The sequence below is a fragment of the Macrotis lagotis genome, unplaced genomic scaffold, assembly GCF_037893015.1.
Source record: "Macrotis lagotis isolate mMagLag1 unplaced genomic scaffold, bilby.v1.9.chrom.fasta BILBYCTG093, whole genome shotgun sequence".
Taxonomy (NCBI): Eukaryota; Metazoa; Chordata; class Mammalia; order Peramelemorphia; family Peramelidae; genus Macrotis; species Macrotis lagotis.
Window position 1 is genome coordinate 297,842 of NW_027422000.1, and position 13,019 is coordinate 310,860.

Consider the following 13,019-nt stretch of genomic DNA (forward strand, 5'->3'; position numbering starts at 1 on the left):
AGTGCTGTGACCATCTCACAATAAATAAAGTTCGTGATTTAGTCACCAGGTGAACAGTGGAGCAGAGATCCACTGAGAAGGGGTAGGGGCGTAGCAACTGGGAAGTCAGGAAGGAGTCCCTGTGTCAGGTAGCATGAGGCAGGGAGGGCAAGCTTTTCTTAGAGACTAGTCCAGCTACTGTCCACATCAGAGGATGAGAGCCCGGCAAAGCAAGCGTCCAACTAGAAATGATGGAGGAGATCTGCCAACGAGCATGAGGAGGGCTCCAATCAGGGGCCAGGTGAGAGACAAAGCAGCCAGAGGCCCACTGACTCTGGGGCCTGGGAACTCAGGGAACGGCTTAGACAGGAGGAGGAGGGAATCTTTGGCATGGTGGGGATATCAAGGCAGTGAGATAGTCATCCCTTCTCCAAAGGAAAAAAAAAAAGCAAAAATCCCCAAAGGCAAAGGAGAGAGGTTATGAAGAGTTCCCAAGAGTCTCCTGGAAACATTTTAGTGAGGCCCAGCAGGGCTTGGATCCAGAGGAGTGGGCCAAGCCAGATGGAGGCTGGGGGTGGGGGCAGGACCAAGGATGCAAGGCTCAGGCTCACAGGATTGTGCAGGGCTTGGACCCACAGCCCCAGCCGTGCCCAGGAGGGGCGATGCCCTCCTGGATTCTCCGGATCTCCGGAACCAGCTCACGGAAGGCCCGTTCCACACCCTGCCGGTTCTGGGCTGAGGTCTCCATGAAAGGCACCTTTAAGCTCTTGGCCATTCCCTTGCCCAGGGACCGGCTCACTGGTTGGTCAGCCACGTCGGTCTTGTTGGCCACCAGTACAAAGGGAATAGGGTAGTCGTTGCCCTTGACCCTGCCCAGCTCCTCCCGCCAGATCTTCACTTCCACAAAGGACTTGATGTCATCCACAGCATAGATGCAGAGGAAGCCCTGTCCCCAGTGCATGAAGTGCCGCTGCTTGATGGGGTGATCCTCACTTCCTGGGGTGTCCAGGATGTCCAGCTGGCAGGGCTGGCCATCCACCAGCACGTAGGTGCGGTATGTGTCTCCCAGATCGGAGTCGTGCTTCCAAGTAAGGCAGTTCTTGACTAGATGGAGGGTCAGAGCACTCTTGCCCACCTGACGGCTGCCCATCACCACCAGCTTGTACTTAGCCATGGCCCTGCTGATCACCTAGGGAGACGGGGACAACAGAGGGAGCCTGTGACAGCTGAGGGACCCTAGGCCACCACTGTACCTCTCCAGAGCCCTCCTCAATCTCTTCCCTGACACCTAGACTCGGGGCCCCTCCTTTCCCATCATCCTTTGCCCCTGGCCAAGCAGGGCAGGCTAAGAGTCCCTAGCAGGAGTCCTCTGGATGCACCCACAGTCTCAATTTAGGGCCAGGTCCCCAGAAACAATGCTCACTCATTCAATATCATTATAAGGAGTTCCTGGAGAGCAGGTGCCAGGCCCTGGGGTACAGGTCTCTGATGCCCCTGGGTGGCTCCTGCATGAGAACCCCTAACAAGGAATAGGGGGCTATCTGCTTAGAGCCAGTCTGGGGCTCAGGATCACACAATCTCCTGGGCTCTCACCCCCCCCACCGCCAAGGACCCAAGAATGTGCCAACTCCTCATCCTTTCAGGGGGACTAAATAGGCACTGCCCACCTTCCCTCTAGAGGGTCGTGGTCACTGCCCTCCTTTCTCAGGGGAGATCCCCCCATGCCTTCAGGCTCTCTGCACCCCCAAGGTCCCTGAGTAAATCGTAGGCCTGGTTGGCTTGGTCTGGGGTCCAAGATGGATCCTGGCTTGGTTCGACACCTTGGGCACAAGTAGCAGAGGAGGCAAAGGCCTTTGGGGCATTTTTCCTTTCTGGTTGAACCTCCACATCAGGAAACCCCTCCCCCACCTCCCACCTCATCCCCCTCCCGGACCCAAGTCGTGCTCAAAGAGCAGGGGTTCAGAGACCTTCCCCATGTCCTTCCACCCAGCTCACGAGGGGCCTGAGGAGCGCGGAAGGGCAGTGCGGCTCACCCCCACCCCCTGCAGGGGCAGCCCCCCCCCCCCCCCCCCCCCCCCCCCGTCAGTGTGGCCCCGGGGACTCCGCTGAGGCTGCCAGCCCACCGCCCAGCCCGGTCACTCGCCAGATCTGTTCAGAGACCCTGCCTCTACTTACCCTGTTCTGGAGGCCACGGAGCTGATCGGAAAGGCGCCGTGGGGGCCCCGAGGGTAAGGGGTCCGACAGAAAGGGGGGGCAGTCCTGGCAAGCGGACTCGGCTGCAGCCCCCACCTCTCCCCAGAGCTCTCTGGGCCAGAAGCGCCGCGCCCACGCCCCCTGGCCTCCGGGGAGCCCGCCCCCCCCTCCGCGCAGCCCCGCCCCCCCGGGCTGGCCGGCCCCCGGGGCCACGTGCAGGCCTAGCCCGGGAGGGTCGGGCCAGGTGGATGGGCCCCGTGGGAGGGGCCCCCGAGAGAGGCCTGGAACGCCGGGTCCTGGAGCTGCCACATTGTAGCCAGTGGGGCCCGCGGGCGTGGAGGCCGCATAGCCCCGAGCCCGGGCATGGCCGGCCACCTGGCAGGCAGACGGGGCCCTTGGGTGCCCACTGGCACAGGTTGGACCGCTCAGTGCTTGCTGTGGCCGAGCATCGTTTTCCTTGTGTTCCCCTTCTTCACCACAGTGGCCGCGGGTGCTGGTCCGCAAGGGGTGGGCGTGCCAGCTGAGCTCTACCTTGTTTCCACCATACTTTGAGGCAAATTGAAGGTGTTTACGAGAGTAAGCGTAGCCCCCACAGGATGAGGTGGAGGAGGAGAACAGTGCCCCTCCGGCGGTGGTCCGATTCCGAGGGCCCTGCCTCTGGGCAGCCCGAGGCCCCCGAGAAGGGGCTTCACTGCTGGTCCCGCAGTTGCTATCACTCGCTGTGCCTCCACTCTCTTCCTCCCCCCTCTCATTTACTTTGTTCTCTCCCTCCTTTCATGCTGGCCCTGTCCAAAAGTGTGTATCCGAGGACCCTCTCCCTCGGTCTTCCCTCTCTTCTATCCCCTATTCCCCTTCCCCCATTCCCCCTCATCCCGGCCCTTCCTTCTCCTTTTTCTCTAGGTAAGACAGATTTCCTCACCCTCTTAAGTGGGTGTGGTATTTCCTCCCCGAGCCCTTTCTGAGGACAAGGAAGGCCCGTGCATTCCCCCTTGCCTTGTGGGCCAAGATTTTCAGTCCAATGTTCTTTTGTCACACATTGCCCATCCCCAGCCAGGTCCCCCCACCCCCAGCCCGGCTCTCCTACCCAGGCTGCACAGGGCAGCTTGCTCCACTTCATGCCCCAGTTCTTTGCTCCACAACGTCTACTGGCATCATCTCGCCCCTCTTTAGCTCCCCCTTAGCTCCTGCCAGCTTCAATCTGGCCCCAGGGAAAGACAGCAGCTCCCAGTTTCCTCTCAGACTCTCCCCTCACCCTTAGAATTTCCCAATTTGTTCCCCTCTTAGCCCAAGGATGTCTCCTCCACTTCTGGGTCAAAGATCTGCTGGCCTGGTCCCACTCTGACCTCCAGGTCTTCCTCTCCCTGACTCTTGGAACCTGAAAAGGCTGGCACATCCCAGTGGTGGAGGACTGAGAGCCAAGGACCCTAAGGTGTATCTGATGCTGAGGGAAGGGAGCCTCAGCAGGACCACACTGGACACAGGGAGAGGGAGGTGGGGTGAACCCTAGCTCTTGTCAGGAAGGCTGAGGCCCAGGCAGTTCCAACCCTCTTGAGAGCAAAATGCAAATCCCACTAGTCTCAAGTCTGCAAACTTTTAGGGTTGCTGCTATTCTCCCCCTTCGGGGCTTTATTTCCCTTTTGTTCTGATTCTTCTTTCACAACACAACTTACAGAGAAATGTTTTCCATGGTTCTCCATTGTAGTTTATCTAAAATTGGAATGAATCTTTCCTTAAATGTTAGGTAGAATTCACTTGGAAATCCCTAGAAAGGAAAATATAAGAAAAAAGGAACCCAATTGGAAAAATCTTGAAAGATTTACAGGCCCAACAAAGAAGTGATCAGGACTTGGCTTCTCTCCATCCTACCATGATCCAAGTGAGCTTTAAAGGCCTTAGGATAGAGACTCCTATCCCTGCCCAGAGAAAGAGCTGAGCCTAACTGAATTCAGAGGGAAGCCCCTATCAACAAAACAATGAATCCCTTCCCTTGCCTGAGGAGATTAAGACTTTGAACAGAAGTCCCTCATCTACATTTCCTTAGTAACCTCTTCATGACTCTTTGTCCCTCAGAAACAAGGCTTGAATTTGTTTTTTGCCATGGTTTCCTTTGGTTCTGAGGGGTGTCTCTTTTTTCTTTCCCAAGCTATTAGGGGAAACACTTTTCCCCATAATGGGTCATTTAGGATTTGGATCCAAATTTCTGCCCAGAGGGTAGGGCTGGAGAAATGTACTGAACTAGGAACTCAGAAGTTCAAAAAAAGGTTAAAATTGATTTGTTTGCATAGGGGGAGATAAAAACGCTAAATTAGTTAATTTTAATTAAAAAAATTTGTGGAGGGGGAGGACAGGGAGGAACACCAGGAATCTTCACCCCCATTCCCTTCTTACCAGGGGTCATTTCTCCCCCAATTGCAGGGCAGTCAGGTCACTCTCAGATGGCCAAGGTTCCTTTGGGAAATGCCTGTTGTTACCCAAAACAAGCCCCTTTCTCAACGACATCATTATTTTTCAGTGACTGATTATTTGACTATCCAAGTTATCTTGAAGTATTTGTTTCCCTGCTCTGGTCCCTTCAAATCAGTCTGAGGTCTTTGCCCATGCCCTTCTCCTTTTCTTCACCCCCCCCCCCCAATTCTTCCATTAAATGTCTCCAGGTCAAGCAGGGAGGATGACTTTCTGCAGAGAATCAGTGCTCAGGCCTAGGGTTCCAAGGCCAGGAAGGAAAGGGGGGAAAGGTTAGCTGGTGTTAAGTCTGCATGTGGGATGCATTTGGGGAGTGTGTGAGGGGAGAATTCCTGCCCAGCCGGGGCTGGGTACGGGTTCCGAAATCCATTCCACTACCCTGATGCCTGTTCTCCTCTGGCCCAGCAGCACGGGCCAGCTGACTCAGGATCAAGGATTCCCTAGATAGCTAGCTCGATGCTTCCCACCCTCTACAGGGCCCCCAAACACCTGGGGGTTGTCCTGGGACCTGAGGCTTTTGTGGCAGTTCTTGTCCTCTTGTTGCAAGAACTGGGACCCTAAGGGAGGAGATGGGAGGGAAGAAGACAACTTCAGAGCAGAGGGGGAAGGGGAGGAGAGCAGGGCCAGGCCTGAGAGCCCAGAATCTTGGAGGGAAGGTCCCAGAGAAGGCCGGGGTTTCCTGACTCTGGCGTCCAACTGACTTCTCCTTCACATGGGGAACCCAGAAGGGACCCCTTGCTTTGGAGCTCGCTAATTCCACTCACCCACCCAGCTTTCTGTGGGCTCCTCCCCTTTCCCGCCCCATCTCAGGTGTCAGAGTTTGCCAGCCCCTCCTGCTCTAAGCCCCACACTCCAATGGAGGAACTAGACCCCGGGTTCCACCCTTTTGGGTCCCCGGGGCAAGGCCTACAGCCTCACTCAGACCCTTCTCAGACACCATCAGGGCTTTGTACTTAGTTAGAACCTCCTGCTTTGGGAAGAACCCAGAGGGAGGAGGTGGTAGTAGTGGAGGTGGGCATGAGGACAGGTAGAGCAGGAGAGGGGCTGCCTGGGTTTGCCCCCCCCCCCACCAGACCTGGAACACTGCACCCTCTGCTTCCAATGCTGTGGCCCAATTTGCCCAGGCCTTGCAAGAGGTGAGTCCAGTCGGGGAATCAGCACCCTAAAGCCCCACTCCCCAGCTGCATCTGGGATGTGTGCTGAGGCCTATTCCTCACCTTTCCTCCTGTCCCCACCATCCGGCCATCCTCTCTGCCTGAAGGTCTGGAGGCCGCGCACCTCCCCCTGTCCTTCCAGCCATCTCAGCTCCCTGGGTGGGAGTAGGTCAGGTCGTGGCTGTGGCCTCTCTGGGACCTTGGAGGGACTTTGTACCTGGGCGGGAAGGGTATGTGTCCATGAGGGGAGCTATGATGGCTAAGGAGGGGGAAGCCCTCTTTTCCTTTTTTCATCCTCCCCTTCTCTCATCCTTCTTTTCAGTTCTCTTTCCTCCTCTCCCTTTCTGCTGAATGAAGGAGGAAGAGATGGATAGGGAGCACCCATTTATCACCAGGACCTTCTTTTTTTCTCTCTGTCCTCATGTAGGTCCCTGTCCTATTTCCTGAACCCAGGTTCAGCCATCAAACTTTGGTCTAGGTGACAGGGACCTGGCCAAGCCCTGATGGCTTAGGAGGGGAAGGGGTGGGTAGGTGCTTTGAGGCTCCTATGGGTTGGTGGTAGTCAGGCTCTGGCAATGCTTCTCTTTGGAGCTCTGCCTCCATCCTAAGAAAGGGAGCAGCAGGCTGGCTGGGGGGGACACTTGTTGCCTTTCCTGGGGCCACAAAAAATCCTCGGAGGCTGAGCATCCAGTATTTCAGAGGGCAAGGGGGCAGACTTCCTCTATACACATTTCCACCCCACACGTGGCCATAAAGGAGACAGCTGGCCTGCAAATCTAGTTTGCACTTAAGCCATTGCCTTCATTCAAAATGGGACAAAAATTCTAGCTTGAGGTGCTCCTGGTGGAGAGAAGGGAATTTGGATGCGGAAGAAAGGAAGCAATCTGGTACAAATAGTTGACGTCATTTTTTTTTTTTTTAAAGAAAAAGTAGAATGATGGCAATATATTTTTTCTGGGGGGGGGGGGCGGGAGCAGCATGCCAGGAAGGGAGTTCCCTTTGAAGGAAAAGCAGGGTTCCAAATCCTGGATTCCTACAGATCTGAACCCGCTTTCAGAAGATTCCCCAAGCATCAGCCCAAATGGGGGAAGGCCTTGGGTGGGTGCTGGGGGAGGGGAGAGGGAGGGCTACTTCAGAAAAGGGACTGGCTGGGAAGGAAGGGGGGGGATGACAGGCTTTAAGGGTTTCTTTCCTGGTGGCTGGACTGGCAGCAGAGGAGAAAGCAAGCTGTGGAACTTCAGGGGCCCAGATTCAATCCGCTTTTTCCCTGGGCAGAAGGTCTTTTGATATTGGAGTTTAGCGTGGGTGGTGAGTGTCCCACAGGTGGAATCTAGATCAAATTGCCAGCCTTTCCTAATCAGCAAAACCTGGGCAGTAGGCGGGGGAACTATTCTCCCAGTGAGGTCTGGCCAATAAAAAAAAGAACTGACCGACCCCGAAGCAATTGGGGTAAGGGGAGAAGACCCTAAGGCAGGGCAGCCAATGCAGAGGTCAACGGATTACTCTTAGGCTTCCACCTGCATTTAGTCCATCCCCATTAATTCATCTCTCTGTGGTCAGGGTAATGTTCACCAGAGCCCCCAAAGAGCCATGCAGGCCTGTCTAAGAGGAGGGCATTCTGGGGACCTTAAGAAAAGGCCCTGGTGCTGCATTCCCCAGAGAACCCCGAGCCAGCCTTGTATCTGGAAGCTGTGGGTGGGGGGAGGACCTGGAGGATCTGTCAAACTACTTTTTCTATACGTCTCCCAGACCGAAGTCACTTAGATAAATTACTTGGCTTTTTAAGGGAGGGGGAAGAGAGGAGAAGAAGAAGGTCAAAAAAAAAAAAGTACAGTTACCCAGAATCATGGATGCCCCTTTATCACCATTATTGTTCTATATGGTATTAGAAATGTTAGCTTCAACCATAAGAAAAAGAAATGGAAGAAGGAAGTAGAATAGGTCCTGAAGGCACAAACCTTTCACTCCCAGTAGATGATATGATGACCTTCTTAGAGTTTCATCCCCCCAAAAGACTTAAAACAATGATTCATTTTTAGCAAAGTTGCAGGATAGAAAATAAAGTCACACAAATCAGCAGGATTTCTAGGGATGACCAAGAAGTCACAGCAGCAAGAAAGAGATTTCATTGAAAGGAACTGTTCACAGCATCTAATACTTGGGAGTCTACCTGCCAAGGCAACAAAAACCATAGGAAAATACTGATAGACACTTTGCACGTGAATAAAATCAGAGCTGTCATATGAGACAGGTCAAGGTAATAGAACAAAAAATGACGATTCTATCTCAATTAAATGACTTATTATTCTGTGCCATACCAAACTGCCAAAAATTACTTCATCAATGGAGAAAAATAAAGTCAAGGTTAGCAAGGACATTAAAAAAACTAAAAGGGAAGGTGCCCTCACCATTTCAGACCTACAATTCTATGCTAAAGCATCAGTCATCAAAACTGTTTGGCTCTGGCTAAGAGACAGAGTGGTGGAGCACTGGACTAGATTAGGTGCAAAAGAAATGGGTGAATAACTAGCAATCTGTTTGAGAAATCCAAAGACTCTGACCTCCTGACTTCGGATAAGAACTCAAGTCTCAGATAAAACCTGCTGGGAAAACCAGAAGATAGTATGCCAAAAACAAAGCCTAGACTCACATCTCACACCCTCTACCAAGATAAGGTCCAATTGCATCCAGGATTTACACACAAAAAGTGGGAGATCCAAGGATAGGCTCTGTCAGGTCCAAGGAAAGGGGAGGAGTTTGTGACCAAATGGGGGGGGGAGAGAAAGAGACAGCATTATAAAGTGCAAAATGAACATTTGGAATTGAATTGAAAACTTTTTGCACAGGAAGTAGGGATCGTTTTGACAGCTAGCATTTCTGATCAAGGACTCATTTCTAAAACATAGAGAACTGAGTCATATTTGTAAGAATAGAATTCCCAATTAATGGAATAGTGATTCTCAGTTTCATAAAATTCTCTAAAATCAGTATTGATTAGAGAAAGGCAAATTAAAACAACTGTATAGGACGACCTTACACCACACATATCAGACTGACCAATATGACTAGAAAGGAAAATGATCACCCTACAACCTATATCATTGCTTTTTTTCTCACAGCAGGGGGAGGAGAAGAGAAGGAAGGGGAAAAATGGGATAAAAAATAATTATTGAAAACTCTTTGCATATACTGGGGATAATCAAAGTATTTTTGAAATGCCCAGAGAGGTCCTTGGGGAAGAAAAGACAATATTCAAAAATAAAGTAAATAAAACTTTACACAGTCACTCACCTCTAAGCTAGCTTTCTGAAATCACTGAAGACCATCGAGGAGCAGCGCACACCTGAGAGGGATTTGTTTTGACCTTGGGTGAGGAGAGGGGGAGGCCCAGGTCCTCAAGGTCCCTGGCCTTGGAGGGAAGAGACAGAAAAGAGGAAGGAAAATGGGGGTGGGGGTGCGGTTCTTTCCTGGAGGCTGGGCCAGCAGCAGAGGAGGAAGCAAGCTGTGGAACTTCAGGGGCACAGATTCAATCTTCTTTCCATGGGATCAAGGTCTGGTGGTGGTGGTGGGTGGTGGTGGTGGTGGTGCAGTTGGGCGTGGGTGTGTGCTTCACAGGTGGAACCTAAATCCAATTGCCTGCCTTTCCCAATGGGAAACACCTGGGCTGAAGGCAGGGACGCTATACTCCTAGTGAGGTCAGGCTTAGCCTTCCCTTGGCCACACTGCTGAAAGTTTTAAAAATCCCATCAAATAGAGGAGGAAAACAGTAGTTTCCTTCTGCACTCGGAGTATGACTGTCCCCAGCTCCCCCTGCTCCAAAGAACCAAACCCCTTGGCACGTGGTGGGGGTGGGGAAAATGTCAAGCATTTCTCAGATCTAGAAACAGGGGAAAGGGATGGATATATTTCTTTTCTAAGTGTTATTTACAAGCCTCCCCTACATGAGCTTGCTTGGCTTCTTTAGGAAAAGGGGGGGGAGAGGTAGAGACAGAATCTGAAACTTTGAAAGGTTAAAAATTATCTTCTTTGGAGATGAAGAAAAGAAAACATTCACCATCCAAATTAAATAAAGGAATGTGAAAATGGTTCTTCCAGTGGATGGGGGGAAGCCCACTCCACAGGGAAATTGCTGAGGGGCAGTGCCCTGATTGAAAAACCTGGGCAGAATTCCCTGAGCCCATCCAAAGGGAAAGGATCTTTTCTTTGCTTCCCTTACCTTTGCTCTGCTTCAGTTCTTCCCTCCTCTCCATCATTCTCTCCTTTTCTACCCTTTCCTTTCCCAAGTTCTTTATGGCTTCTTTGGTTGACTCTGGGATTTTTATGGTGCGTTTTTCAAAGGTTTTTTGCAAGGTAAATGGAGTTAAGTGGCTTGCCCAAGGCCACATAGCTAGGTAACTATTAAGTGTCTGAGGCCAGATTTGAACTCTGTATTCCTGACTCCAGGGCCAGTGCTCTATCCACTGTGCCACCTAGCTGCCCACTTTGGTTGACTCTGAAGGAGCTAACTATTCAGGACTCTAGCCAACCTTGCCCTTCCTTAAGGCCACCGAGGCGGGTCTGACTATGACCCCTGGACCAAACCCAAAGAGAGCCCAAGCCAGCCAGATGCCTTCTGAGGCAACCTCCCTCCTGGCCATCCTTGGCCACAACGATTCCACAAACTCCTCGGACCTGAGGAAAGGCCTGGACAGGATGGCCATCAAGGCCGACAGGGAGTGGAAGAAGAAGGTTCTAGGGGGAACTGAGTGGCATTGTGGGGTGGGGTGGTCTGTCTCTGTCCCTGCCAGGGCTGGCTCCACTGCCCCAGCTTCTGGTGCCAAGGAGGAAGAAAAGGAAGAGTGAAGGATTTGATGATGACCTGGGCCTCGGGCTCTTTGACTGAGCCCCCTCCCTGCACCTCTACTCAGTATTAAATCAAAAATTAAGAAGACAAAGAAATAGAGGAGAAAAGAAAATGCTCCATTAAACTAGAATCGTCACAAATTTGACATTCAGTTCTTTCTTAGATCCTGAATGCTGCTCAGTAATGCTCTCCATCGTTTCTGACCACTTCCACTTACTCCTAACTGGGTTATTGAAGGGAGGAGCAGAATTGGCTGGGGGGTGAGGAGAATGGGGTGGTGTGGGTTTGTGAGAGAAAATGCCATCCGTTGTATTTGGGGACCCCAAGTTTGTGGCTGGGATTTCCTAGACAGTGAGCCATGCTGAGAATGGCAAGTCTCCCACCCTAGTGGTGCAAACTTCCACTGGCATGAGCCCCCCCCCGCCCCAAGACCTAAGTGAAGCTGTGTGACTTTGCCCTGCCTGTCAACATGGGTAAAGGATTTTCTACACCAGCTCTCATCTTCCCAGGTCAGTGCTAGGCAGCCTTTCTTTTTTCCAAGACAATTTTCCTTCCTTTGTATTGTGTGCTTTGAAGTCATTTTCTTGCCCAATGGAAATGATCTTTCTCTAAAGAGAGTAAATGACCCCAAGGCAAGCAGAAACAAAGAGGCTATTCTGCTGGCAAGATGTGACTCTGAACTGTAGTCAAAAGGTTGAGTACTTGCTTAGAATCCGCCTCAAAACTGGTTACGTACAGGGCGGCTAGGTGGCCCAATGCATATAGCACCAGCCATGGAGTCAGGAGGACCTGAGTTCAAATCCAGATCAGACACATAATAAAGACTTGGCTGTGTGAATAACTAGCAATCTGTTTGAGAAATCCGAAGACTCTGACCTCCTGACTTCGGATAAGAACTCAAGTCTCAGATAAAACCTGCTGGGAAAACCAGAAGATAGTATGCCAAAAACAAAGCGTAGACTCACATCTCACACCCTCTACCAAGATAAGGTCCAATTGCATCCAGGATTTACACACAAAAAGTGGGAGATTCACCCATGCCTTCTCTGGCATCTTTAAAATTCCACCTTCTTCAAGAAGTTTTTATAGTCTCTCATTCAGGAAGTTCTCTTCTATTTTATTATCTCCAAATTATTCTGTGTTTTGTACTTAATGTTTGGGTTGTAACCCTGCCATTAACCTTTGAGTTCTTTAAGGGAGGAGGCTATTCGTTTCTCTTTCTTCCAGTCCCCTGCCCTTTGAACAGCTGTGCCAATGGACAATTGTTACTTAATGCTTACTGACCCAAAAAGCCCAGTGTCAGATTGCCATTCACTACTACTTCCAGCTCCCTTACTATTGTTAAATTTCAACTATATTGAATTAAGAGCTTCTTACTTGAGGCTAGAAGGAGAAGAGTAAAGGAACCTTTATCAGTAAAGAAATCAAAGACACACCTGCCCAATCTATCTCCTTCCTTTTGTTAGGAGAAAAAATAGATACCCAGATGAGTTCTACACAAAATATTGAAAACTCTCATTTAGTCTTTTTTTTTTACAAGGCAATGGGGTTAAGTGGCTTGCCCAAGGCCACACAGGTAATTATTAAGTATCTGAGGCTGGATTTGAACTCAGGTCCCCCTGACTCCAGGGTCAGTGCTCTATCCACTGCACCACCTAGCTACCCCTTCACATTTCTACTTTAAGCCTTTCAAATCCTTTATCAATTTACATGTGAGCAGGGCATCACACCACAGAGATAGAAAGACCACTGAAAGACCCTGCTCTAGGCTTTATAGAAATTATGGGCAAAGCATCTTTTCATCTCAGTCTGGCCTCCACTTCTTCTAAACAAGAAGATCCTGCTTTATTTTCCTGACAGCCAGACTGTAAGGCATCACAATTTTTAGTTGAATATTCAAGATTAGTTTAGGTTAGGCTTTAATGAAAAAAAAGTAAAAGCATTATCAAAAACAATAGTCACTGCATTTTTCTCTTCAAACAATATTGCTTTAGTGTATACAGTATTATCTTGCTTCTGCTCCTTTTGCTCTTCATAATTTTGTTCAAGTTTATCCATGTTTTTCTAAAATCTTCATGGTCACCATTATAGCACAGGAGTGTCCCATCTCATTCATATACCACAACTTGTTCAACCATTCCTCATTTGACAGGCATCCCTATGCTTTTCAGCTGTTTGATACCACAAGAGTTTTTTACCCTTTTTCCCTAATCATCTTAGGAAACAGACCTGACTATTGTTGCTGAGTCAAAGGATAGAAGTAGTTTAATAAATCCTTGGAAATTACTCCAGATTACTCTTTCAGAATGGTTGGATCAATTCACAGTTCCACGAATAGTGAATTATTTTGTCAATTATTCCACATCCCCTGCACCATTTGTCCCCTT

The 13,019-nt window shown here is 50.4% G+C and overlaps 1 pseudogene; it reads right to left on the reverse strand.

The window, feature by feature from the left end:
- On the reverse strand, positions 1-2,270 carry LOC141504086 (GTPase NRas pseudogene; annotated as a pseudogene).
- Positions 2,271-13,019: the final 10,749 nt, after the last annotated feature.